Source organism: Panthera onca, chromosome D1, assembly GCF_046562875.1.
Source record: "Panthera onca isolate mPanOnc1 chromosome D1, mPanOnc1 haplotype 2, whole genome shotgun sequence".
Taxonomy (NCBI): domain Eukaryota; kingdom Metazoa; phylum Chordata; class Mammalia; order Carnivora; family Felidae; genus Panthera; species Panthera onca.
Window position 1 is genome coordinate 2,731,923 of NC_138348.1, and position 25,043 is coordinate 2,756,965.

The window sequence follows — 25,043 nt, forward strand, 5'->3', positions numbered from 1 at the left end:
CGCTGGCAACCACGAATCCACTTTCTGTCCGTGGATTTGCCCGTTCTGGACATTCCGTAGAAAAGAATCCACACAGCATGTGGCCTCTGTGTCCGGCTTCTTTCTCTCCGCGGGTTGTGTCTGAGGGCCGTCCGCGTGGTCGCTCTCGGGGTGCCTTGTTCCCCTTTCCAGCTGAGTAAAAATCCTGTTGGATGGATGATTTCGATGCAGCTGACCAGATGGTTTAGGGCGAAAACAGATTTGTGTGTGGGGGGCGGGGCTAAGTTACAGAAATGCTGTTTGACCCTGAATGTGGTCGGATGTCTCCACTTGCAGGAAAACCCAGGTGACTGTCATTTTTATTTGGAGGTGATTTTTACCTCTTACCGAGCCAGGAGGTCTCCGACTCAGAACCGGTGCGCACCCTTCTCAGGCCTTGCTCATAAGGGCGGGTTTGACGTCTTGAGAATGAACCAGTCTGCTCCGAAGCCTGGGCTGGCTGTTTAAAAACCACCCGTAAGGTTACCGTCGTTGACCCACGGCGGTGGGCCTGGATTGTGGTCTCGAATCTTGTGGCTTTCAGGCATTTACAGCAAAACGGGTCGTGGACGTGACTTCCCGGTTTGTTAACGGGTCTGAGAAGGCCACCCTTGCCGTCCCGGGAAGCGTCCTCTTGCTGGGGGTGCTTAGGGGCCGCGGTGGCACCTTCCACTTGCCTGCGTCTGCCCCCGAGGGCCTTGCTGTGGCTTGCTGGTGGTCCTGGTTTAAAGATTTCTTTTTTTTGTCATTAAATAACATTTCTTTGGTCCTTTTACTTTTCTCAAGTCAAACTATTGCTTCAGCTGCGTAGAAAAGGAAAGCTGATGTCCTTGTTTCACAGTAAGCCCTTTGGGGATACTGAAGACCCCTTTCCGACTCTGGGGCAGCGCCTGGTAACTGACACGGGGTGCTCTCGGAAAGTAGCCGTGCGTGGCGTCCAGGACCAAAGGCATATAGGTGGCCTCCCCCGTGGGTCCCCCCCCTCCCCCCACTGAAGCGTCATCGCAGCAATCCCCTGGGACGGGACACCCCTTACGGGAGTCCTGGCAGGATGCTTGGTACACGCTCCCGGGAGCAGGGCGGCACCAGCTCCGAGGCCAGGCCATCTGTCTCTCCTTTGATAATCAGTCAAGTGCCCAAATGGGTCTGGAAGACCCAGCAAAATGCAAATTATAATGATGGAAATGATAATGATGCAAAATTACTCAGCAAAATGCAGCTGAGTAACAGGACTCTGTATGCTGCGAGCGTTGTTCACGTGACCGGCGGATTCAGAGTCCGGGCTACTTGGTCTTCATGCCCAGACGGGCTCCGCGGCTTCTGGGAGCTGGGTCCCTCCCTCGTGTCCCCTGCCTTCTCACACCGTGACGATGCAGAGATGCGATTCAGCCCGCGAGCCCCGGCTACAAAGTGCACGGCTCTCATTCTCGCTCACGGCGCCCGCCTCCCGGTTGTGGAAGAGGAACCCCTTACTGTCCAGAGTGTGGCTGAAGCGATGGTTTGCTGCGCCCTTTGAGAGGATCAGATGTGCTCCCTGCAAAACACTCGTGCTCCTCGGCTGCCGTTCTGAGAGATCGTGGCCCGTTCCATGAGTTCATCTGGCCAAACATTTGCTTCATGGTTTCCTCCAAACGCTCAACCGGCAGCATCGGTGACACTCCAGGACTTGAGGGAAAATGCGGATGCGCAGCCCTCCCCCACCCCGGTCCCACGGAGTCAGAAGCTCAAGGGCAGGGCTTGGTGTCCTGGGTTCTGAGGAGCCCTCTCAGATCCTGGTGCCTGCTTGGGTTTGAGAATCCCAAGAGAGATGATTCTTGAAGGAAAGGAAGGAGGAGGAGGAGAAGGAGGAGAGGCGCTTACAGTGGCCCCTGGGCGTAGATTAGACAGTGATGTTGGCGGTGGCCTCGGTCAGCTCCGGCAGCCGTAGCCGAACGCCACAGGCGTAGACGACAGATGTTTATTTCACGCGGTGTTGGAGGCTGGAAGTCTAGGGTCACGGTGCCAGAAAATGTAGTTTCGGGCGAGGCTCTCCTCCTGGCTGAAAGATGGCCACCTACTCGCCGGTCTTTCCTCTGCGCATATGTAGAGACAGGAGGGGCTTTCTGCTGTCTAACCCTTTCCTTGTGGAAGCAATAATTCCATCCAACTGGGGTCCCACCCTTATGACCACATTTAACGTTACAAGCTCTCTCTGCAAACGCTAACATTCGGGAGTTAAGATTTCACCGTTTGAAATCCGAGGGGCCAAAAATTAACCTGTAAAGTGATGATGTGGTGACGTTGGTGATGGTGGTGGTGGTGGTGGTGATGGTGGTGGTGATGTTGGGGATGATGGCGATGATGGTGATGATGGTGATGATGATTTTGCACAGAATTCTAAAGCTTACAAATACTCTTCCGAATGTTGCCATTTGACATTCAAAATCCCAACGAGGTAGTCGTTTTTGTGCCCGATTCGTAGATGAAATGGGACTCTAGAGAGGTGGACGCACTGGGACGCGAAGTGAGCAAGTGGCTGGGGTTGTGGTCTCCGGGCCTCCCGACCTCCAGTCCAGCGCTCGGCACGCTTTCTGTAGCACACCTTGCCTCCTGGCTCGGAGTGAGCAACGTTAGGGGTCCTTGGTGCCTTGGACCGTTCAGCCCGAGGGAGCAAAAAACAACGTATCCCGATTTTGAAGACAAACGGAACGGGAGGAAGTCTGAAGACGTGGACGGTCTACGTGAAGACGGAACGCAGGTCGGGCAGTTCCTGGTGGCCGGTCTGCTGCCCGGCTTGGCTAGGCGCTCACACCCAGCTACCTAAGCACAGTAGCGTGGGCATTGCTGCGAAGGTGCGTTGCAGGCGTGGTTAAAGCACGTCTCCCGCCAGTGAAGTGAAGGCGACGAGCCCTCTGTAATGTAGGTGGGCCTCATCTAATCAGCGGGAAGCCTTAAAGGAAAAAAGGAAAGAGGTTTCCCAGAGAAGACGAAATTCTGCCTCAAGACTGTAATGGAGAGCTTGTGGGTTCGAGCCCCGCGTCGGGCTCCGGGCTGACGGCTCGGGGCCCCGAGCCCGCTGCGGATTCTGAGTCTCCCTCTCTCTCTGTCCCTCCCCAGCTCATGCTCTGTCTCTCTCTCTCAAACATAAATAAACTTTAAAAGAATGTTAAAAAAAAAAACGACCGTAACGTACAACATCTGCCTGAGTTCCCAGGTTGCCGGCCTGTCCTACAGATTTCGGACTTGTCTGGCCCCGCAGCTCCTCTCAATTGCGTGTCCACACACACGTCCTATGTGCGTGTCCCCCGGGGAGCTCTGGCTGGCACACGGGGGTATTGATGAGTCCTTCCCGCCTCCCGGAAGCTCCTCCCCCAAAGGGACTTCCTTGGGGTTGCAGGCAGGCCTTCCAGCCCCCGGCATATGTGGAGAGGTGGCCTTTCTCCCCACGTGGGTCGCAGTTGTGTTGTCTCTGGGCTGCTGGTCAGATGCCCGGACACAGGGCGTGAGGAATAAGGAGACGAGGAAATGGTGAGGAGAGGTCTTCTGAAAGACTGGCGTCTAGCGTTAATACAGGCAGGAAGTCGGAGGGCAAGGGGGCGGGAAGGGGTGGAATCCGTCAAGGTGGGGTGCCGTGGCGTGGGCTGCCTTTCCGTGGGTGCAGCTCTCTGCCCGCCTGGCACTGACCCTAACTCACGTCATCGGCAGTCGTTTCTCCTGTGGCTGCCCTTCAGGAACACTGGGTCCCGTGGCTGGTAAGGGTCAGCGCAGGTTGCCCTTGGCCACCGGACCCTGTGTTCATCCTCGACCGCCACGCAGGACGTAAAAGCAGGAGGAAGACGGCCGAAGCAGGAAACAGGGACCGCGTTTCAAAGCACCGGGCTGTGGCTGCCTCGCAGGCAGAGTCCCGTAAGTTCTGCCTGGCGATGCTTCCTGTGTCTTCAAGCCCTTCGCTCTGTGATTCTACGGCGCGCAGCGTGTGGCCTTGCGTGTCCCCTGGGGGATCACTCGGCTCCTGAAAGTGACCTTGTGTCTTGTCTGAAGCCCTGGCTGTCATCCCCCAGACGACGAGTGTCTCACGTACTTTGTATGGAATGCACGTCGATCTCGTGCACGTCGAGCTCACTCATTCAGCGGTGTAGACGGAGAGGGACGGACACCTTCTCACGCACAATTTGAGATGGCGTGGTGAGCGCCTTGCAGAAGACCGCGTGCTCTGTCCTAGTCGTGCTCTTATCGAAGCAGCTGCTTCTGGGCTGGTGGGCAGACCAGCGGCAGAGGCAGTCTGACATTTTGGGGACATCCGGTTCTGGTTTTGCATATTTTCTGGGAAACCGATGAAATGCGCTCATCGGGCACCTCTGTTCCTTATTCCCGCGAGGCACTTTCCTGAATCGTTTTGTTTAGCGACTCAAAACCCAAACTATTTGCTTGTGCCTTGTGTCCTTGAAATCCACATGGATTTTAGTGCAAGGTCAAGGCGATTTCGTTTCTCCCATGACCTTCCACTCCGTGCTAATGTTGTGAGCCGAGTCCCAGGATCTGTCCTGTTGTGCCGTCTTCTGTGCTGCATGTGGTGGTGGGGGGGGGGGGGGGGACACTGGGAAGTTGCACTAAGGTTGGGGGGGGTCACGTGACCACCTCCTAACTCGCCCTCCTGGCTTGCTCGTTCTACTCCAGACACCTGCTTTTTCTCAAGCACTCCAGACACGTTCTCGCCCCAGGGCCTTTGCACTTGCTGTCACCTCTGGGAATGGAGCCTTTCTGCCGAGTGAGCTGGGTTTCATCCCCCACGCCCAGTGAAAGCGCCCTGTGGGTCCTCCTGTTGCCCAGAGCAACTGACCCCCAGAGCCTCCATTCTGCGTGCACGTGTTTCGGATGGAAAATGGGGCTGGCTCGGGGAAACCGCGGCGTGAAAGGCAGACGCCGGACAGAACCTGAGAAACTCAGAGACCAGAAGGGAACTTCGAAAATAGTATCGTCAAAGCAACCAGGGGGGTAGAGCATGTGTGTGGCATGGGGCGTTGAGGGGGGTCTCGACAATTACTAATGACAGCAGCGACCCTGAAGAGGGTCAGGAGACGGGCAGAAGTGGGGTGTCAGAAAATTCAGGGAGTCACCACGTGGGCCTGACATCTGAATAACGGAGTTTCCAGAAGAAGCAGAAAAAAGAGAAGAAATTAGCAAAGAGATCTTTCAAGACAATGCCACTGACCAGGATGCGAGATTCTCGATCGAAACGGCCCCTGAATTTCCAGGGTGACATATGAGCAAAGGCCCAGAGCCGGAACAGGGGTCACTAGAGCCCAGAACTTTGGGAATAAAAATAAAAACATGATTATTTTTTTTTTAAAAATTTTTTTAACGTTTATTTTTTTGAGACAGAGACAGAGCATGAACGGGGGAGGGTCAGAGAGAGGGAGATACAGAATCCAAAGCAGGCTCCAGGCTCCGAGCCGTAAGCACGGAGCCCGACGCGGGGCTGGAACTCACAGACTGTGAGATCACGACCTGAGCCGAAGTCGGCCGCTCAACCGACTGAGCCACCCGGGCGCCCCAGAACGTGATCCTTATGTTTCAAGAGAGAGAAGCCAGTTTCTGTATAAAGGATCGGGGTTCGAATATCCCAGCAGCAGCGTGGGGAGCTCTCTGACCATGACCTCAGTTCTTCCTCTGGGGCTCCGAGGGAAGAGCCCTCCCAGCCAGTGTTCCAGGAGACCCACATGAGGGGACACACGTGTTCCTCATGTGAACGCTGTCTCAGGGCGCTGCTGAGGGTGCGCCCCACCCAACGGGGGGTCAGCGAGAACGGGGAGACCCTGACCTGGGGCGAGGCCCTGGGGGCAGCCCGCCGGGCACAGGGGGGTGGGCTGCACCAGGAGGAGTGTTGCCTGGAGACAAAGGACACGGGGGTCACCCGATGTGTTTGCCCCTAGGAGGACTCGTGCTCTGCCTGATTTGTACGTCCATCGGAAGGCGGGGATGGGTAGGGGCGCCCCGGGGGACTCGGTGGGTTAAGTGTCCGACTTTTGATTTCCGCTTAGGTCACGATCTCACGGTTTGTGAGTTCGAGCCCCGCGTCGGGCTCTGTGCTGGCGGTGTAGAGCCTGCTTGGGATCCTCTCTCTCCCTCTCTCTCTCTGCCCCTCCCCGGCTTGCTCTCTCTTTCAAAATAAATAAATAAACTTAAAAGTATTTTTTAAAAAAGCAGAGGTGGATTGATTATAGGTAAACAAAAAAGCAGATCTTAAATCACGGCTGTTACTGAAGAGAAAGGCAGTCATAGCGGGCTGGCTGTCTCGGCTGCGGGAAGGGTGTAGACGGCCATCGTAACGTGAGCACATGTGATTCTTTAACTGCAGCCTGGGACACGTCTGTCCCGGGCTGTGTGGTGAGTGGGCTGAACCCTGGTCTTTGACGGGATGTCAGTAGCTAATATTTAAACCGAAAGAGATCGAGAGAGAGCAGCAGAGGTGTACTACTCACGAACAGGGTAAAGACCTAAGAAAGCATCCCAACTGCTGGACCCAGCTGGGGCGTCTCTGGGGCTGGATGGAGTGTGGCAGGGTACGACCCGTGGAGGATTTGGCTTTTCAAGCCATCCATTCTGACGTATGGCACTGATGAAAAAAAATATTTTATTTTCTTAGAGAAACTCTCAGGGCGCCTGGGTGCCTCAGTCGGTTGAGCGGCCGACTTCGGCTCGGGTCATGATCTCGCGGTCTGTGGGTTCGAGCCCCACGTCGGGCTCTCTGCCGACAGCTCGGAGCCTGGAGCCTGCTTCGGATTCTGTGTCTCCCTCTCTGTCTGTTCCTCCCCTGCTCTCGCTCTGTCTCTCACTCTCTCAAAAATAAAGATTAACAAAAAATTAAAAATAAGTAAAGGACCATTAAAAAACACTAAGACGAGAAAAGAAAACTCCAATGTTGCCCCTCCCCCCACCATGACCTTACCTTTGCCTGGGAACTCCTAGTCACCCTTCAGAACCAAAGTTCTTCCTCTGTGGGATGTATTCCTGGGGAGCCTTGGGCCGCGGACCCTTCGTTTCGGTTCCCACGTTACTCGGTAACATGCTGTTTACACACCGTGTTAGAGCGGGTGCTTCCTACATCAGCTACCTCCCCCCCAAACCGTAAAGTTCTCCGAGTGGAGAGGATGCACGTTCTCCTCCAGCACCAGACCTGGAACCCTCGCGACTGGAGCTGAGATGCACCGTGGCTGCCGGAGGCCGTGGGTCACGCGGTCCTTGCGCCTTTCCGTGCCGGGCGCTAAGCGACGATGTTAACGGGGGACAGCTCGGCACAGGTGTGCAGCAGGTGGGAAGCCAGGTGCCAGTGAGCGACGTGAGACATTTACGAATCAGCTGTGTGTCTCCTGAAGAAATACCCGCCCCCTCACGTGAGTCCTCGGATTCTTTACCGCGTAGAAGCGAAGTGGAAACGGCCCGGTGTCAGTCCACGTGGCCACCAGCACCGAATAGCACAGCCCGGGCAGCTGAACACCAGACGTCTGTCGCCACAGTTCCGGAGGCCGGAGGCCCGAGATCCAGGCGCCAGTCTGTTCGGTGGCTGGCGAGGGCCCTCCTCCCGGCTCCCAGACGCCGTGCGCCCCCCGTGTCCTCTCCTGGCCTTGCCTGCACGTGTGCTTGGAGAGACAGAGGGCTCTGCCCGCGCTCGCTCGCCAGGGCGTGAATCCCGTCGCGGGCCCCCTCCCCATGGCCTCGGCTGACGCCAACCACCTCCCAAAGGCGCCACCTGCAAATCCCACACACGGGGGTCGGGTGGGCTTCAACACGGGAGTTCGAGGGGGTCGTGAACATTCTGCCCGTAGCCAACCTGAACGGCAGGACGTGTGCTCTGGGCCAAGGGTGCTGAGTGTTCTGTGCGCTGCTCCGTATCTTGTCTTTGACTCTGTCCCCTGCCGTCACTCTTCACGCGTGGCCCTGGGCGCAGCCACGTGCCCGTGTGGGCATCTGGTGAGGCGTCCGCCTAGCTCCCCAGGAAGAGCCCCAGCAGCAGGGACGACGAGGGCGGGGCTCCCATTTCTGGAGCGTCCGCCTGGGGGCCACGCAAGGGGCCAGCGGCTTTCTGGGCCTGAGGCTGAAGTATCACGAATCCATGTGACCATCAGCTGGGAAGGCCCACCTGAAATCTGGGACCGTAGACTCCAACCTCGCAGCCCGTCTGGGCCCCGTGCCCCCTGGGCTCCCACCATCCTGCCCCATTTGCCGCTTTCCCCGCCAGGGTGAGCAGGCTCCGGGCAGGGGCGGGGGTGGGGTGGGCAGAGACGGGGCCCCTGCTGTCGTCGTGGTATTCCCACACGTGGCCCCTGCAGGTTCCCCGCAGACCTCGGTGGGCCCACGAGTGCAGTGGCCCCGTGACCCCCGCTGGCGGCTACTTTGCTCAGATTGTCCTTTCTCACTGTTCCTTTCCTGATCGCCTCTCCGTGAGGCTTTAACACCACGGATACACTAACGTTTTTTCGGGTATTAGGTGCATAGCTGGGCTGTATGCATACAAATAGATATTTTCGTGCCCCGAGAACTGTTTCCCCCCGGGGGTGGGGTGGTTTCACCCCTTTTGAGAAAGACTTAAGGCGATTGAGCTTTCTGTGTTTGGAAACCGGCCAGCTCTTCCATAATTGAGTCATTTCTACCGGGGGTCCTCAGAGGGGGAGAAGGACAGTGGCTTAAGACAGCACAAATGTACCCTCACAGCCTGGGGGCCGGAAGTCTGAATCAAGGTGTTTCAGGGCTGTGCTGCCTCCGGAGGCTCTGGGGGAGGGTCCTTCCTGCCTCCTCCAGCTTCTGGGGCTCCAGGGACCCCGGGCTGTGGCTGCGCCCCTCCAGCCTCCACCTCCGTAGGCACAGGGCCCCTCCTCTGTATTCAAATCTCCCTCTGCCTCTTTCTTACAAGGACACCTGTGATTACATTCAGGCCCCACCCGGACAGTCCGGAACAACGTCTCCATCTCGGGATCCCTAACCTCGTCGCTCGGCAAACACCTGTTTTGCTATAGAAGGTCACGTGTTTGCTGGCTCGGGATCCAGTCATGGAATCTTTTGGGGGCCGTCACTCTACCCACCCCAAGAGGGAAAGGCTAGTGGCCAGAGGAGAAGGTTCTGGATAGGGGCTCACAGGCGCCCTTCCCTGTGCCTGGAGCCCCTCCCCGACTGCTTGGCTGGTCCTGTCCCTCGGGGAAGCTCATAGCCCCTCCCTGAAGGGGGTGCCCACAGGTATCCTCACCCTGCATCATCATTGTCTCCCGGGGTCTCCACCTGCCTCCCTCAACCCCAACCCTAAGCCTTTGTTCCTGTCACCCCTTGAGTGAACGTGACTGTTGGTTTTAGGAACATGCCATTCCTTGGGGAGGGGACGCCGTTCCCACAAAACCCCAGAGCAGTAACTAAGTGGATGACATTCATGAGGCCGGCTGCCTCTACCCGCTCACTCAGTGTTGTTCAGCCTCTGAGCGTCCCCTCTAGGCTTACAGGGGTTAGAGATGTGCCTGGGACCTCCCCCTGCCGCCTCAGTGATGCTGAGACCCTGTCCCGGGGCCCCCGAGCTCTTGTCCTACCAGGTCTCATCAGAAGGGCTGATTCTGGACCAGTCAGGCTGTGCCCCTCCGGCAGCTGAGGCAGAGCCGCGGCCTTTCAGCAGAACCATAAAGACCCCGGGGGGAAGAAGGGGGCCTGAATGGAGGCGAGGAGTGAGGACGTGATGTGGGTTTGTGTTCCTCAAATACAGTCAGTCCCCGAGTTGAACAGGGACGCCACCGCATCTCGGCCCAGACTTTGTTTCCCTAAGTCCTGCCTTCCCGTCCTGCTTGCCTGCCTCTCCGTGGGGGCATGTTCGGGGCTGATGGCGGGAGCCACCACATCCCCTGAGCACCTCCCAGGCACCAGGCACGCTGAGCGCTCAGTGTGCTTTTGGTCCCTGTGGATGCGAGGTCAGTAACATCCCCACTCACGGCACAGGAATAGAACCTGGGTCGTAGGCCAGGGTCATCGTCACGGCAATCACAGGACCAAGTCCGTGCGGCCGAAAGGGAGCTCTTTTCAAGGGCGCGCTGGTGCCTGGGTCGCCCACGGTGTGCGGGCTGGCCCTGCTCCCTGGGCCCTGAGGAGGTCGCAGGGTCTGGAGACAGCGGGGGCCTGCTGGTGATGTGGCCTCCTGCCGCCCATGCAAAGCTCATCTGGGTGGGAGGCGGCCTCATGCAGGCGCTGAGCCCAAGTCGCATCCACCCCCGGTGGGTGGGTCCTCCGTAGAGCCAGCCGGCAGATCTCCATGAAAGGCTTTGGGGTTTCTGTTTGGTCCTGAGTGTTTGGCCCTCTTTTCTGATTGCCAGTTGACTTTGGGACTTCCGTAAGATGTCTGTATTCTCCATCGCTAGTTCTAGGAGACGCCCCAGGGGCACCTTCTGTCTGGATGCGTCTGGGTATCTGCTGTTGGGGGACTTTCAGCTTTCCTTGCAGACAGAAGCCGCTTGGAGCCCATGACTTTTCCCTAAAGCCCAGGGTCTCTCTGCTCGGCATCTCCGTTTGTCCGGGGCTGGCGGCTGTCACGTTCGAGCTCCAGGCAGAGAACCGGAGTTTGGGCAGCACAGAGTGCCTGTCTCCTGCTACAGATTCCAGGCTCCCGATTTACCGGCTGCAGCTCCCAGCCGCTTTTCCAGAAAGGTCAGGCCAGTCGAGAAATCCCAGGGAAGGAGAGGGATGCGAAGAGCTGGTTCCGGTGAGGAACGACGCTCCTCCCGGGAAGCTCAGCGTTGACTGAGTCGCGGTAGGGACCGCCCGTGCTGCCGGTGTAATTTACCCACCGCTTGGGGTCCTTGCTGTCTATACTCGCTCACATCCTCTGGTCCCTCTTCTTTAGGGGACTGTATGGAGAAGCCACAGGTCCCTGCCCTCACTCACCTGGCCACCATGCTCTCTGTCTCTCTCACTGACAACGATTTCCGCTCTGGCTTCTACCTTCGAATGTGGTCGTCAGAAGCTACGGGACTGCTAACAAAACAGAGAAATCTCTGGCAGAGACAGCGTGTGGTGGTCTGAACTCCTTTTGTCTGTTGCTTTACAGGTAGTTGGAGGCTCTAAAGTCGGTGTTAGGACTCTGGTTCGTCTCCATCCTTTTTTTAAATTTTTTTAATGCTTACTTACTTTTGAGAGAGAGAGAGACAGAGTGCCAATCGGGGAGGGGCAGAGAGAGGAGGAGACACAGAATCTGAAGCAGGCTCCGGGCTCCCAGGTTCTCCACTGAATTAGGTTTCCTGGCTGGTCGACCAGCTGTCTCAGACCTCTGAGCACCTTTCCTTTGAGCACCTTTGAGACCTCTGAGCACCTTTCCTTTGAGTACCTTTGGGACCCAGGGTGGACGGGAGAGTGCTGTGATTCCTGGAGTCTCTCCTAAGTGACCGAGGAATTGTGGAACCTGGGCCATCCTCATAGGCGGGGACAGGTCCTATAACAGTGTCTCCCATTCATCTGAGTATCTGGGCAGGTGGCTTACGGTGTTGAAAGCTCTCATTGGCCACCTGCACCTTCCCTGTGTTTTACGGCATTTTACCATGTCCTCACGATCTCGGCTTCCCCTGCTTGCACTCCTTCAGAGATGGGGAACTCTTCACTTTCCAAGGCGATCTGCTGTCTTGGGCTCCCTTCCTTGCATTGACTCGCATGCTTCCCCCCCCCTCCCCCCCCCCCCCCCACCGGTGGCCCCATCCCTCCAACTCCGGCCCAAATCCGTCGGCCCCACAGGACAAGCCCACCCCCTGTGCTCTGACTGCTCTCGAGCTGGGCGGCAAAATGACCCGGGACACAGAGCAGGAGGGAAGGCGTGAACGGGGCACGTAACTGTGAGGTCGTTTCTGAAGATGGACTGCGGTATGTCCATGAATATTTAAACGGCATTCAGAGTCTGTGCTCGGGGATTCCTGCTCACTGTGGGAAAGTGTTCCTGCTTATAAAACAGGTACCAAGACCCTTGTGTCTCCACGTTGTTTCTTTCTTCGGAGTCTGTTTCATACTGTGGGTCCTCGTTTCCTTAAACGGAGAAGCTCACATATCGAGTTGCCTTAACAAGCGTACGATGGGTGCCTGCCTGGGCTCCTCCTTCCCCCACGCCTGGCGGCCGAAGGCTCCAACCACTGGCTCCCCTTTCGGTTGCAAGCAGGTGGGGAGGACCCAACCAGGAACCAGAAGCAGGGCTGGCGATCAGTGGTGGGACGTGGGGGCGGCCTCGCCTTGTTCCTCCGGCCAGACCAGGGGATTCTGAAGACCCCCGTATCCCGTCTCACTGTTTGCAAGGCTCCGTGCGTGTGAATTAGCCCGCTCACTGCGTGTGAATTAGCCCGCTCACTACAACGTGTCAGCCCAAAAGAAAAGGAGCGATTTTTCGTTGTGCGTTTCCGTGTTCTTTGCTGGTGTTTTACGGCTCCTAGCAGCCCCCAGGCACAGTGCTGCCGAGCTGGCCGGCGATGTGAGCGCAGGAACGTGTCCTAGGGAGAAAGTGCGTGTCGGCTGAGCGTCGTCCGCGCGTGAGCTGTGGCCCTGCTTCCGTGAGGCCAGTGTTGGCGAGTCAACTGTATGTATTAGACAAGGTGTCCTCCCCCAGAAACACTCATCGAGGCAGCTGAGCGTCGATGGCTTGGTGAAAACGTGAGCAGAGGCTGTGGGAACCTAACCCCTGCGTCTCCCTTAGGGACACCTGCTCAGTATTCGCTACGTCGGCTTTCACAGTGACTTCGTAGACAAGAGCTACCGCGAATGAGGAGGACAGACTGTCTATGCGCCAGGATGGCAAGAGGCTGGTGACGTGTGGGCTTCCCACGGGGTTGGCGTTCATGACATCTCAGGCTAGACCTGCCGGGCTCGGATGGGTGGAGAAATGCCTGGTCTCGCGCGTCGTTTCTGCCAGGCGTTGAGTGCCTGGCCCCTTGCAAAGGCACATTTCACGATTTCTGCTCGTGCCCGGGGCGGGGCTCAGATACAGAAAGAGATTCAAGGACACGTTTTCCCGACGTGCCGTTTCCTTACTAAGCACTCTGGAGATCTCCAGGCGGTACCCACGGCCACCCGCTGCCTCACCTACAAGCTTTAAAAGGGTTTTCTTCACCTTGGTGGGCGGTCTTTAATAAAATGCACGTGTTTCTTGGATCAGGGTCAATGTAGCAGGATACCTTTGAGATACTTATCCCATAAAGTCACTGATGAAACACGGCATATACTTGCCCATGGCTTTCTTTTACAGAAACAGCGTCAGGCTGCTGATTCATGCAGATATAAATAGTGGCCCACTGTGAAACCCCACACACCTTCCCTCTGTGTTGCAAACTGTCATGTCGTAGCCGGCTCTCTACGTTTCCTGAGCGGCTGGTGGAGGGAGGCTTAGAGTGATGGTGTGCGGTGGGCAGGGGTGTTCATTTCCATCTGCCGAGAACCTGAGCCGGGCCGGGGGTGGGGAGGGAGGGTCCAGCTGACCTTGTAGGACTGGCGGTGGGCAATGGCCAGAGGACAGAAAGGCACTGTCCGTGTCCTCAAGGCATTGCGTGTTGAGGGGAGACAGACGCCAGGCTCCAGAGTTGCCCGTTATGGGTGCCATTTTATGACGGTGGCCTCCCCTGAAGGCCGTCCTACGTGAAGCCTCCAACTCGGAAGGAGAGAAAGACCACGAAAGAGGGGCTGATGTCCGGCGTGCTCACCACTATCTCGAGAGAGGAAGAGGCGTCACTTTCTGGGCTGGTTGCCCCATCGAAGCCTCTGGATGCATAGAAAATGCTTCAGACGCGACGTCAGGGGTCTCAGCCGCACGATTCCAGGGGCGGGGATGGGAGGGATGCTGACCCTAGTGCATCTGAAGACAGGCATTTCGCAGCCACTCCCAGACCTGGTGTTCCTTGGGGTGACATGGCGTCTGGGGAACAGCAACCCACCGTGGCTGGACACCGGGCTCACTGCTGCGTCTTGGGGCACTTGCTGACTGGTGACTGGATGCCAGAGGCTGGAAGGAAAGAGGGGCTGCCTCGCTAAGCTAGTCAGGGTTCAAGCGGAATGATCTGGAGCTCAAGGGTGCAGGTGAAAGCCAGGGATCCGGGCCGTCACCCGTATGGGAGAAATATTCCAACACCTGTCACGCGCTCCCGGTCAAACACGCGACCGTCGTCCAGGAGCTGTGGGCACCATCACCTCTCAGCCCCTCCTGCCACCGAAAGCAGACTTTTTCCTTCTTTTTTTTTTTTTTTAAACATTTTTATTTATTTTTGAGACAGAGAGAGACAGAGCATGAACAGGGGAGGGTCAGCGAGAGGGAGACACAGAATCTGAAACAGGCTCCAGGCTCTGAGCTGTCAGCACAGAGCCCGACATGGGGCTTGAACTCACGGACTGCGAGATCATGACCTGAGCCGAAGTCGGCTGCTTCACCGACTGAGCCACCCAGGCTCCCCAGACTTTTTCCTTCTTGATGGTTCTTCCCGCTTCCTAGAGTGTGTTGGCTCCTTGAAGATTGCCCACTGGGTTTTGGCTGTTTCGGGGTTCGGGCTTGGGGCTCTTTGATGTCGATTTGTCATAATATGGGTAGGTATTGCAACGCTTAGCAACCGTAGGTTACAGATTTTTACAAATAAAATTGATTTTTTAGTGTTGCTTGTGATTTTGAAAGCGTAAGATTTTATTGTAATTTATTTTTATGTCACCAACGCAGCTTTCTCTTTTTCGTCTCTTGGCTTCGATGACACATTTAGAAATTTATATACCTGTACGTTTTTGTGCTCCCCATCACTTGCTTATTTATTTTCCATTTGCTTTGTGTTTCTTCCTGAATTTCCATGTTTCCCCACCCCCCCCCACCCCACCCCGCTCCACGGGATCATTTTTCTTTTGCCAGAATCCCTTATTTAAGATTTCATGCTGGTGATACATTATCTGCTTTGATTTTTCTGCAGATGATTTATTCAGCCTTACGGTTAGCCTATCTTCGTGGGGGGCAGGTTCCAGATCGGCCCTTCCTTCTGGTCTGACCCCTCCTGTTTCTTTTCACATACGTGTAGGTAATGGTTGTTTGCCTTACTCTCTGTTTTCAGCATCTGCTTAGATGCTGTTTTTCCTGTTGCCCCAAATCCACACACCTCTTTGAATCTCTGGATTCGTGGATTGCATCGGCTGGGTCGTGACCCAGGATAGCACGCCTGCCCCTTCCTCGTCTTGCCTTGCAGGCGTCCGGTCACACGCGTCCAAGCTTCCGCGTGTTCCGTTCCTCCTTGCCGTGGTGCCCTCTCTCCCCGCTCCGTGCTTCGCTCGTGAGCTTCCTCCCGACCTAGTTTCCAGCCGTCTTACTCCTCTCCTCTGTGCTGTTGGATCCTAAACGCACCCTCTAGGTCCTGAATTGCACGTGTTGTGTTTTCAGGTCTGGAGGTCATGGTCGATTCTTTTTTTGTTGTTAATATTTGAAGTACCGCTGACCTACAATGTTACATTCGTTTCAGACATAGGACAGAGGGACTTGACAGCTCTGTATCTCACTCGGGCTCACCGCAGCAGGTGTAGTCACCGTGTGTGGCCTTACGTCATTACAGTGTCCCCGCTGCACTTTTCCTCCCCTGTGCCTTATTTATCTTAGGGCTGGAAGTTTGTGTCTTTTAATGCTCTGTGTCTATTTTGCACACATCCCTGCCCTTTGGCGGCTGTCAGACTGTTTGTATTAAGAGCCTGTTTGGGGGTTTTAAACTGTTCGTTTGGTTTTTTTGTTTTCTTATTTTTAGATTCCACGTGTAAGTGAAATCATATGGTATTTGTCTTTCTTAGTCTCATTTCACTCAGCTAATACCCTCTGGATCCATCTGTGTTAATGCAAATGGCAAGAACTCGTCCTTTTTTATGGCTGACTAATATTCCTGCAGTATGGCCGAACGGTATATATGCACGGAGTATATATTCAAATACACACAAACACACCGCATTTTCTTGATCTATTATCCACCAATGGATGCTTGAGTTGTTTCCGTATCTTGGTTATTTTATTTTACTTTATTTTATTTTAAAAATTTTTTTAATGTTCGTTCATTTTTGAGAGAGACAGAGTGTGAGTGGGAGAGGGGCAGAGAGGGAGGGAGACACAGAATCTGAAGCAGACTCCAGGCTCCGAGCTGTCAGCACAGAGCCCGACACGGGGCTCGAACCCACGGACCGTGAGATCATGACCTGAGCCGAAGTCGGACGCTCAACCGACTGAGCCACCCAGGCACCCCTAGTATCTTGGTTATTTTAAATAATGCTGCAATAAACATAGGGGTATGTGTATCTTTTTGGATTCATGTGTCCATTTTCTTTGGGTACATACCCAGTGGTGTAATTTACTGGATTGTACGTAATCATAAGTTTTTTGAGGAACCTGCACAGCGTTTTCCAGAGTGGCTGCACCAGTTTGCATTCCCGCCAACAGTGTACGAGGGTTCCCCTTTCTCCGCATCCTCGCCAACACCCCTTGTTTCTTGTCTTTCTGATTCTAGCCCTTCCGACAGGTGTGAGGTGGTATCTCACTGTGGTCTTGATTTGCATTTCCCTGATGATGAGTGACGTTGAGCATCTCTTTGTGCGTCTGTTGGCTGCGTGTAGGTCTTCTTTGGAAAAATGTATATTCAGGTCCTGTGCCCACTTTTAATTGGGTTATTTTGGATTTGGGGTGCTGATTTAAGTTCTTTATATATTTTCAACATTAACCCCTTATCGAATATTTACTTGCAAATATCATCTCCCATTCAGTAGGCTGTCTTTTTGTTTTGTTAATGATTTCTTTTGCTCTGAAAAGCTTTTAATTTTGGTGCAGTCCCAACAGTTAATTTTTCTTTCTGTTTCCCTCACCCCACGAGGCAGATCCATAAATGTGTCGCTCAGACTGCCATCCAAGAGATTACTGTCTCTGTTTTCTCTTAGGGGTCTTGTGGCTGCAGACCCCACGTTAAGGTCTTTCACTGACTTTCCAGTTTCTGGAAACTGGAAAGTTTCAGGCTTTCCAGTTCTCTGATGAAATTAGCCATCTTTTCAGCCCTTTTCCCTCGTTTGTCCTTTATTTTCTGGAAAATATTAACTACCGTAAAGTTCTCAGTGGCTCAGGTGACTGTCTGCATCATCTGTGGGTCTGTTTCTGTTGACTGAGTTTTCTGTTTGTTTTCCCCCACCTGGCACTGTCCCTGGGAATGACGAGTGATGTTTATTGAATGCCGAGCATTGCATATGTTTTCAAAAAATAGACTCCAGACAGATGATGTTCTTTGGTTTCGGAGACGATTACCCCTTTTTTGTGCTAGGGAGATAGACTGGGGGCTCTTCTCTCTAGTCTGGTCACACGCGGGGCTGAGGCAAGGCTGGGTTTCAGCTTTGCGGGGATTCATTGCAGCCCGTGTTGCCCTCTCTCCCGTCGTGGGGCCCTCGGATGCTGTCAGCTGAGCCCCTGCTATGCTCACTATGCCCCTCTCCCTGGTGGGCCCTCCACCCCGGTGCTCATGCCCCGCTCTTTAGCCTTCTGTCCCTCCCAGGTTCAGAGGCCCCCTAAGAAGGTTTGTCTTGAAAGGGAAAGCAGCTAAATGTCTCATTCGGTTTTCCACTCTTCCTTCCCACCCGGACTTTGCCTGCAGGTCTGTGGTTTTGACTGCTGACTAGCTCTGTTTATTGCTAAACACTGCACTGATTTCTCTGCACCCGGTAGGGATCAGCCCTCGGATTCCCAGCCCTTTCCCTGAGTGGGGAATGCGCACCCGATTGCAGGGCAAAGCAGCCTTCGTCACCGTGGCCCTGCACAGAGCCTCAGCACCTCGGGTCTTTGTCGCCGTGGTAGCTCTGAGATGCTTTACGGAAACGTCCGTTGTGTCGTCTTTCCTAACTCCGCTCTCTTCTCGGGGGAGTGATCGCCTGCCTGTGGCCGTTTCACCACGCCTGTCCGCGCTCAGTGGAGGCTCTTCCGTGGAGCACACACAATACAGCCCCGCCAGCAACGCGATGCTCGGATGGTGAAGTTAACGTTTGTCATCAGAGCACATCCTGTTAGGGATGTGCAATGACATCCGTGTTTGGAGGTCATTTGGCGTAATTCTTCTCTGTGTTTACACCGCCAGCTCTGTATGCATTTACGTTCAGTTTGTTTAGTTTTACTTCCGATTGTCAACAGCCGCGTTTTAGATGTTTTAAATGTTTATAGATGCACAAAATATCTGCATCGTTCTAGAGTCAACTCTATAAAACGAGGGAAATACGGAGAAGTCACCGTTTCTCCGTCTCCCTCTTATTCTCTCCTTTCTTCCCCTTACGTACAACGTGTTTTTCAAACATACTCTCCCGTTGTCTATTGAGAGTGCTTCTCACAAAGAGTAGCGACTGTACTAGAAACTACCATTTATTGAGTGCTAGAGGGTGGGCAGTTTGTGCTAATTACCCGGTGCACAGAATCTCGCCGTAATGGACAAGTTGCCTGGGAGGAAGGGTCTGTTGTTCCTGCTGCAGATGAGGGAGCTGAGGCTCAGAGATGTCAAGTCAGGGAGCCAAAGTCACACAGCAAGCACAGTCCACTCTGGCACCGGGGGCAGGGCCTTGGCCCGGGACGGCGGCTCAGCTCTGCTCTCTCTAGCTTTGGAAGCCGTCAGATACCTAAGCACTGCTTGGTTGCTTTTGATGACTGATTTGAAAAAAAGCCAGGAGTGGGCGGTGGCCTTGTGACGCAGGCCAGGGTTGTGTCTGTGGGAACGGCACCGTTGACCCCTGTCTGCGGGGCAGGCGAGCTGTGACTGCTTCTTAGGAACAGCGTCTGACTTCTGTCCTCAGAGCTGGTGCCGGAGCCCCCGCGGGCAGGTGCTGGCACCCTTTCTGCCCCGACCCCTCCCCCGGAACAGCAGCCAAGGGTGCGGGGATTCATTCCTTCTTGTTGACTTCGGCTCTCGTCGCGGCAGGTGAGTGGGTGCCTGTGTTTTGGCAGCTGCCTTTCTTTCCTGGTTCTGGCAGTGCAACGATTTAAAGTGGGGGCTGGTTTGAGATGTTCACCTGGCAGCTTTTTGATGCCCAGGTGCGGCCTCAGCCCACGGTGGCATTAGAGCAAGCTGGGACCTTGGACCGTGCGCAGGACAGAGAGGCGGCCTGCTCCCTCCCCCTGGACGCAGCCCGCTGCTCCTCTGCGTGGAGGCTTTTCTCGGTCACCTCTCCTTGCCTCGCTTTCCCATTTGCCGTTTCCCGATAAGAACGAAGCGAAGCAAACCAGGGAAGTCAGGCCTGGCGTCCCACAGACCACCGGGACCCCACTGATCAGACCAGAGGCCTCAGTTTCTGAGCCCACGTCTGTGACATCACCGCCCCGGCCGGCCGGCCTCAGATCCCCGAGAACACCCAGCACGTGGTCCCTGAGTCGGCGACGACACACACGGGAGGTGCTCGCCCCGCTGCAGAGGTCGCTCCTGCCCGCCTGGGGAGGAGGGTGGGGGGCACGGCCCCCAGGGAGGAGCCCGACGCGGGGCAGATGGGAAGACGGATCTTTTAGTTGCAAAATCAGTCATCCTTTAAAGCCTTCTGGGCTATTGGGCGAAATACAATCAGGTAAAACATGAATTTTTGTAAATAAACTCCCCTCGCACACCTAGGCCGACAGACACCTGGGTGTGTTTCTGTGTGTTTCCCGGGCCTCCCTGCCTGGTACCTTCCTCCGGGGAGCCAGGGAGGCCCAGCTCTTTTCTGTGGCAGAGGGTCAGACAGGAAGTCACCCTGGGCCGGCCACGTCCCCTGGCCGTGTCTGCCTGAAGCCCCTGTGAGCTGGGGTGGGGCCCCTCCGTGGGCCCTGCGGAATAGGCGACCCCCTCGGACGCCGCCGCACCTGGGGCAGGGGGCAGACCTGAGCTAGACAAGCCAGGCTCTGGATCATTCTTGGGGGCTAACACTCAGGGGTGCCGCTCTGGGTGAGGTCGGGGCGTGGGAACGACCTAGAAAGGACGGCCAGAACGGAGGGGCCCTGCTGACCTGTCACGTGGTCAGGGTGGTGGCCAGAGGAAGAAAATCGCCTGGCGCTTCCTGAACGCAAAGCTGGCGGAGACCAGAGACTAAATCCCGCCTCAGCCACTCACGGACACGGCGCTGGCTTGTCCCTCCCGTGCCAGCTTTCATGAGGCCACACGGCCACCTGCAGACGTCGTCTCCGGAATTCTAATGGGGCGTGAGTCACCGGGAAGAGGGCGAGGAGGTAATCATCGGCCTCCGTCACTTAACTGGCACAAAGTCCCCCGGCCTTCCTGCAGCTGCACACCGTTCGGCATCTCCCCGCCGTCTGAGCGAGGTGCAGGGTGATCGGGACTGCAGGGTCTGCCCTCCAGGCCTGCCTGTGTGCCCGCCAGGGGCCAGCAGCCGGGGCAAGGGGGGTCCGGCGGCAGGCTCGGCGTGCGGGGCACGGGCCTGCTCCCTCCACCGCAGGCACCTCGCCCCTAAGCCTCATGGTAGCTGGGGCCCCGGGGCAAGGGCCGTGAGCAGGGAAGGCGTCCTCGGTGTGGCCCCCGGGGCCTTCCCGTAACTGGGATGGGGCAGGGCAGCTACTCGCTGAGCGATGACTATTTGGGGATCATTGTCTCTCATTATCTGTCCACAGACGGCATCATGAATCATAGCTGAAAGAATTAAAATGTTAGACACCGGGACGTAGTTGCTAAGGGATTTTGCGGGGGCGGGGGGTGCGTAGGGTGCTAACGTGCTGGCGGGTCTCGGGACAGCTGTCACTCACAGCTGAGACGAGACCCCCAGTGGCAGTGAGTGTCTCGAAGGGACCGCATCCTGTGCTGGAAAGAAGACCTCAGTGTTTTGATCTGTCCTATCAAGACCAAGGACAAACATGTCTGGCGATACCCAGCAATCATCCGGAAAAGGTAGTCATGATCACAAGTCGGTAGCGGAGAATGGTCAGCTTCGCCCTTGCGAGGCGTCACTGGGACGAGGGGACAGAGGCAGAAACGCACGCTGCAGTGAGGAGAGGGCATTTCCGAAGTGAACAGCGCTCTCCCCCGGGAGGTTTCTCGGGGTTGCAGTTAAAGGCTTTCCACAACAGAATTTTCCTGCTTTTTGGGTACTCAACGTCTCATACATGCTTGTAAGATAAGTTGGCTTTTTGAAGGGCCCTTTCTGTGCGAGCTTGGAGTTCTCATTCTCCCTCTGGTTCTCTGGAGGCTCCAGGACCGGCAGGTGCACACGGGGTGATTTCCTCCAGTCCCTGGGCTTGGGGAACGCCAGGCCCTCATTCTCCGGGTGACCAGGGAGAGAGTCTGGGGGAAGAGGGTGTGAGCCTGGGTCCTGCGGCTCCCAGCAAGCCCCCAGGGCCGCCGTCGCGGACGGGCACCTGTGCCTTCTCAAGGTCCTGTAAAGGGGGGGCTGCAGGGTGAAGGTGTTCGGGTGGGGCTCTGCCACTCCCTCTGAGGCCTGACGCCCCCCTCCGCCTGGCATAAGTCCTCCCCTGGCAGGGTTTCCTCTGCTGGCTGCACCAAGGTAAATACACTAAATCAGAAAGTGGCTTGATTTAAAAGCAATAAACATCCATGTAGCTGCTCTAATGAAAACATCCTGATGGCAGCCGTTTTCCCTGATGAAGCGTGATAAGCGTTACCTGAGCAATTAGGTGATCGTGCATTTAAGCGGAGCCGTGTTTCCAGAATGGGAGTCATCCACTGGAACGCGGACGCCGCAGAGCTGGGCCGGGCACAGTTACCCCACCGTCCCGGGTGCGAAAAACGGCCCTTTCCCGGGAGAGGATCCTTCCAGGGCGTTTCCTTCGGCATGAGGTCTGAGGTGGGTTTTAGAGCTGGTATCTGAGTACCAATCCTCCCTTTCAGGCCCCGGACCCCAAAGGGGGAGCTCTGAGCCCTTGGCTTGTAGCTTTGGTGGTTTCGAATTATTTGAATTTATTTGATCTTAAAAGCTCGTTTAGGAGAACGGCCCCCCTCTCTGTGCCAGCGTTTACTAGCTGGTTACAGAGAGCTGAAGTCACTCTCTCCGGGTTTTTCCTAATAAAGCAAATGTCTTTGGCATTTTTTTTTTTATTCCTAAAGGTATTAAAATGCAATTTTATGTTATTTCAACGTGTTGAATTTAATTCACGTACCTCCCATACATTTTAGCGGTGGGAACCTGCTGGGCATTCAGCACACTCCCTGAGTGGTCACTGTGCCCACAATAGGATCAGTGAGTTAGGATGTATGATGGAAAAAGACGGGAGAAAAAAGTCTCTTTACATAATAAGTTCCTTCTGGGGCACTGGGGTTAATTACATGCTGGATGTCTTTTTTCTTCCAAAGGACCTGATCTAGCCTGGATTTATTTATAAGCACGCTAAGAGGTATGAGGACGGGCGGGCAGGGTGATAAGGAGAGAGGGTCTTGAATTTCCTTTTCTTCTCCGGGGAATTGGGGACAGTGAATGACATCAGCACCCGGGCTCTGGCGTCTATGGCTCGGACCCGAGCTCGGGAGGTGGTGAGAGTGGGCAGCAGGGAGCAGAGCCACAGGGGGACTGGCTCTCACAGGGTATTTGCTTTTTTCTAAGTTCATTTATTTAGTAAATGTTTTTACTATTGATTTTTGAGAAAGAGAGACAGAAAATGTGAACAGGGAAGGGGCAGAGAGCGAGGGAGACACCGAATCCGAAGCGGGCTCCGGGCTCCGAGCTGTCGGCACAGAGCCGGACGCGGGGCTCGAACCCATGAACCGTGAGATCGTGACCTGAGCCGAAGTCGGGCGCTTGACCGACTGAGCCACCCAGGTGCCCGCATTTATTTATTTTTGAGAGAGAGAGAGAAAGAGAGGGAGGGGCAGAGAGAAATGGAGACAGAGAATCCCAAGTAAACTCCACACTGTCAGTGCAGAGCCCGACGCGGGGCTCGAACCCGGGAACTGAGATCGTGACCCGAGCCGAAACCAAGCGTCCGATGCTTAACTGACGGAGCCCCCCGGGTGCCCCGGGATCTTTGCTTTTTGACGAGACAACTCTAGTCCGTAACTCAGAAATTGTTTCCCGTGTGACAGGTGGCAGACATTTTAATGAAATTGTGGATTCAGTTTCTTAGGGAAGGTCATCAAATAAAATTCCATATAAACACCAAACTGGCTCACGGTTTCGACGCCGCACAAAGATGGTTTTCATGTATGGAATTCGATTTCCTGGAGTCCCTTCCCATCACCGAATAGAGGGAAGAATTGTGTGACTGCGGAAGGTAAACCTGGAGGTGCTGTGACCACCTTTGTCCTGATCGCTACCCTGCCATTCTCACCCTGGTTATCTTGGGGTCAGAAATGGCGCTTCTGGGTACGTGGCCGTGGCCGCTGTCTTCTCGCGCCGTGGCCACTGTGGGCTCAGTAGCAGCGGCTTCAGGGAGGTTGATATTTTTGGTTCTCGGTCCAGGTCTTGGAATCTTTTTTTTTTTTTTAGTTTTTTTTTTTTTAATGTTTATTTATTTTTGAGAGAGAGAGAGAGAGAGAAAGGACAAGTAGGGGAGGGGCAAAGAGAGAGGGAGACACAGAAGCCGAAGCAGGTTTCTCAGAGCCTGACGCGGGGCTCGAACCCACAAACTGGGAGATCACGACCTGAGCCGAAGCCGGACGCTTAACCGACGGAGCCACCCGGGGGCCCCATGAGTTGATTTTATTTTAAAGGTAGCAACGGTGAGGTTAAAAAAAAGGTGAGTGTGTTTGGGGGCAAATGTAACTTAAAACCGCCCGTTTCTCTCTCTCACACACACACACACACACACACACACACACACACACCTGCATTAAAAAGACCAAGCGTGGGTGCAAAGACAGGGTGGCGGGAAGTCCGGCTCACTGCTGTAGGCGCCTGCAGCGACCCCCGTCTGGAAGGAAGGCGGTGTCTTGTCCAGCGAGACGTGCCCTACCCTGTCATCCAGCCACCGCACCCCTCGGGGGAGGCCAGGAGGAAACGAACCGGACACGGCCCCCCAAGCGCCTGCAGGAGCTCGTTCGGAGCAGCCTCATTCGTCGTAGCCACGCGTCCCGGCGGACAGGTGCATCCGTGTCGTGGGGCATCCCTGGGCAGAAAAGACAGAGACGTTGCGGAGCCTGCGACGGTGCAGACAGACTCCCAAGGCGGAGCCCCGAGCAAGGGGGGCCAGACCCCGCGGCGCTTCTAACTTGTGACGCGAACAGGCGCGCTTGGTTTACCGTGAGAGAGACGGGGGCCTCCTCTAGGTTGGCAGGGGGAGGGAGGGGCGCGTCGTCCAGCAGGGGCGTGGGAGCCTGTTGGGGCGACGGAGGTGCTCCGGTTCTCGAACGACGCGGTGCCGCGTGGCCTCGCACCCCAGCGAGAACAGTCGAAACACCGGGAGGGGTGGGGATGGGGCATTTTGGGAGTGAATCCTGGTCCGGTCGTGTCAGTCCGTGTGGGGGCCGGTCCTTCTCTTCTCTGGACGCTGAGACACTCAGACGGGGGGGGCGGGGGGAGGCACCACAGCGGCTCAGCGAGAGCAGTGCGCCTTACGTCGCGGCTCGCGGCTCGCAAGGTGCCGTGTCACCGAGGCGGGCAGCGGATTGCTGGTCATTGCCCTGTTCTTTCGGGTTTGGGGGTGCCTTTCAGAACATTCGTAACAAACTCTTGGGGTGGGGAAAATAAAGTCTCCGCGTAAAGATCAGACCCAGGAAGCAATTTCTGCTCTTGGCGTTTCCATCCCCGACGGTCATGTTCACGCGGCTCCCTGGCCCCCAGGGCACGGGCTCTGTAAACGTGCTGAGGGGAGCGGTTCTCGGGCCTTCGTGCGTGTCTGATGCGGAAGAAGGCACGTGTCTGCGAGGAAGCCGAAGAGATTCTCCGGTTCCCGCGCCAGGCGAGGTCCGCTGGGCTGAGCTGTGTCCCCCAGATTCCTAGGTGGAAGCCCTCACCCTGAGCACCTCCGAGCATGACAGTGTCTGGAGATGGGGGTCTTTTAAAAGGTAATTAAGGTGACGCGGGGTCACCGGGGCAGGCCCTGCTCCCGTGTGACCGGGCTCCGTGTAGGAAGGGGGAATCAGGACACACACGCGCCCGGAGCGACGGCC

General features: G+C 55.8%; 1 protein-coding gene across 1 annotated transcript in view; it reads left to right on the forward strand.

Annotated features, from left to right (window-relative positions):
- The window catches only part of SHANK2 (SH3 and multiple ankyrin repeat domains 2), a 493,595-nt gene that overhangs the window by 126,969 nt on the left and 341,583 nt on the right, over positions 1–25,043 (forward strand). The window lies entirely within an intron of this gene.